Source organism: Myotis davidii, unplaced genomic scaffold, assembly GCF_000327345.1.
Source record: "Myotis davidii unplaced genomic scaffold, ASM32734v1 scaffold93, whole genome shotgun sequence".
Classification (NCBI taxonomy): domain Eukaryota; kingdom Metazoa; phylum Chordata; class Mammalia; order Chiroptera; family Vespertilionidae; genus Myotis; species Myotis davidii.
Window position 1 is genome coordinate 4,161,486 of NW_006292095.1, and position 3,019 is coordinate 4,164,504.

A 3,019-nucleotide genomic window follows, 5' to 3' on the forward strand; every position below is an offset into this window, starting at 1 on the left:
TGAAATATATTATTTTATATTATTTTTATCCCCACTTAAAAAAATCAAACATCAGATGATAAATATGGTAACGTTCTCAATGTAGCACAAATGATAAGTGCCACTAAAGGACTGGAATGTAGACAATCTGAATCCAGATCCATACTCTCAAACACAAGGTATAGAAGCTCCAAACATAAATGTCATCTTTAGAGCCCCAATCAAAACAAACATTCCAGGATATATGTAAACAAGGTTGGTATTCAATTCTCAATGTGAAGTGCCCCTTTGGTGTCAACTGCACTTTTCTTCACAACTGCATGGTGTATCCACTGCTGCCTTATTATGTCTCTCTGCTATTATTTATACCTAACCCCTCCAGCACTTGTTTTCAAGTATTTGCTCCTAACACCCAACCTTGGCTTTACATTCCAATATTGTTTACAATCTTTCTTCATCCAAGATAGTTCTCTATTTAGGTAACTCCCCGCCCCACCACCACCAAAAAAAAAAAATCTATGCATACCTTTGATGAGCTGGACTAAGAATAGTTTTTACTTAATATTGCCCACCACCTAGTCTCCACATCAAATCAGTTGTCAAGATCTAATGTTTTACTTCTTCAATGTTTCTGATATCCTTAACCTCCTTCAAAGGTTCAGCTATAGTTCCTACTATGAGCATACATACACTTTATATGTAAGTGCATCCTTTTTTAAAATAACCAGAAATTATTTAATCTTATTGATTCCATAACCTGGAATGTTTTAAACCTCTTTATATGAATTTAAGTGTGCCTAACTTTGCCTTCCCACTTCTAATTACCACTTCTTTAATTTGGTTTTATGTGTTACTTTGAATCACTCCCACCCACCCACCTTTTGTTCCCTTGTAAATTACAAGCAAGTGGAGATAATGTATTAGTATTAATCTTATGGATTGGCATAAGCAAGATGGCAGAGTTTTCAGCCACCATGTCCCCACAGAAACAAAGATTATAGCAACCACCCACCAATGAGAATAACTTTGTGAGAGTCCAAGAGTCCAGAGGAAAGGTCACAGTGCCTCACTGGGGTGAGAAAAAAATCCAAGAATAGCTCTAGCCAGTTCAGCTCAGTGGATAGAGCATCTGCCTGCAGTCTGAGGGGTCCTGGGCTTGATTCCGGTCAAGAGCAAATGCCTAGTAGTAGCTTGATCCAGTAGGGGGTGTGCAGGAAGCAGCCAATCAATGATTCTCTCTCATCATTGATGTTTCTACCTCTCTCCCTCTCCTTTCCTCTCTGAAATCAATAAAAATATATACATATTTTAAATCCAAGAACAGATGCGCCAAAGAAGGTAAGAATAGTTTCAATGTAGTCATGTCACCATTCCCCAAAAGCAGCACAGCTCAGAGCTAAGATGCCCTCAGCCATTATTTCTCCCACAAAAGAGACTATACATTAGGTCTCAGAACAAACCTCAATAAATTCAGGAAGGCTGAAATTATATGAAGCATTTTTCTAACCACAATGGCAGGAAACTAGAAATCCACTATAGAAAGGAAATTGAAAAAATACAAATCCATGGGGAATAAACAACATCCTACTAAACACCAATGTATCAAAAAAGAAATCAAACAGAATATCAAAAACCACCTTGAGACAAATAACAATGAGAACACAACATTCCAAAATGTATGGAATGCAGCAAAAGCAGTTCTAAGAGGAAAGTTCATAGCTATACAGGCCTACCTCAAGAAATGAGAAAAATCCCAAAGAACAATATAACTTTCCAACTAAAGGAAACAGAAAAAGAAGAATAAACAAACACCAAAGTAAGTAAAATAAAGAAAATAATAAAGATCAGAGTGAAAATAAATGAAACAGAGACTAAAAAATAGGAAAAATAATCAGTGAAACTAAGAGCTGGCTTCTCTAAAAGGATAAATAAAATTTACAAACCTCTAGCCAGGCAAATCTAAAAGAAAGAGAGCCCAAATAAATAAAATCAGAAATGAAAAAAAGGAGATATTTCAACTGATACCACAGAAATACGAAGGATCATTAAAGAAGACCATGAAACAAATTGGACAACCTAGAACAAATGGATAAATTTCTAGAAACATATAACCATCCAAGACTGAACCAGGAAGAAACAGATAATCTGAACAGGCCAATCACTAGCAATGAAATTGAAGGAAAAAAAATCTCCCAAAAAACAATAGCCCAGGACCAAAAGGCATTACAAGTGAATTGTACCGAACATTTAAAGAAGAATTAATATAAACCATTATCAAACTATTTTTCAAAAAGGAGAGAACACTTGCAAACTTATTTCATAGTCTGCATTACCCTGACACCAAAACTAGACAAGGACACTATGAAAAAATATACGTATATAGGACAGTATCCATGATGATCATAATTGCAAAATTCCTCAACAAAATATTAGCAAATTTAATTGAATATTAGTATATCAAAAGGATCAATATCATGGTGTATTCCAAGGATTATTCCAGGGATGCAAGGATGGTTCAACATTTGAAAACAACAAAGTGATAATCCATATTAAAATTAAGGATAAACATCATATGATCATCTCAACATATGCAGTACAAGCATTAGAGAAAATTCAACATCCATTATAACTCTCAACCAAGTATGTATAGAGGGAATATATCTCAACATAATATAAGCCATATATGACAAGTCAACAGCTGATATACTTAAAAGTGAAAACTGAAAGCTTTTCCTCTGAGATCAGGAACAAGACCAGGATGCCCATTCTCACCAATGTTATTTAACACTGTATTAGAAGTACTAGCCAGAGCAAGTAGGCAAGAAAAATAAAAAGCATATATGTATTTGAATTAACCCCTTCATCATGATATAATGATCTTTTTTTTTTAAATATATTTTATTGATTTTTTCCAGAGAGGAAGGGAGAGAGATAGAGAATTGGAAACATCGATGAGAGAGAAACATCGATCAGCTGCCTCCTGCACATCTCCCACTGGGGATGCGCCCGCAACCCAGGTACATGCCCTTGACCGGAATCG

The 3,019-nt window shown here is 35.3% G+C and overlaps 1 protein-coding gene across 1 annotated transcript in view; it reads right to left on the bottom strand.

Annotated features, from left to right (window-relative positions):
* ADAM32 (ADAM metallopeptidase domain 32) overlaps positions 1-3,019 on the bottom strand; it is a gene marked incomplete at its 3' end in the record, with an annotated part of 79,166 nt that overhangs the window by 49,003 nt on the left and 27,144 nt on the right. The window lies entirely within an intron of this gene.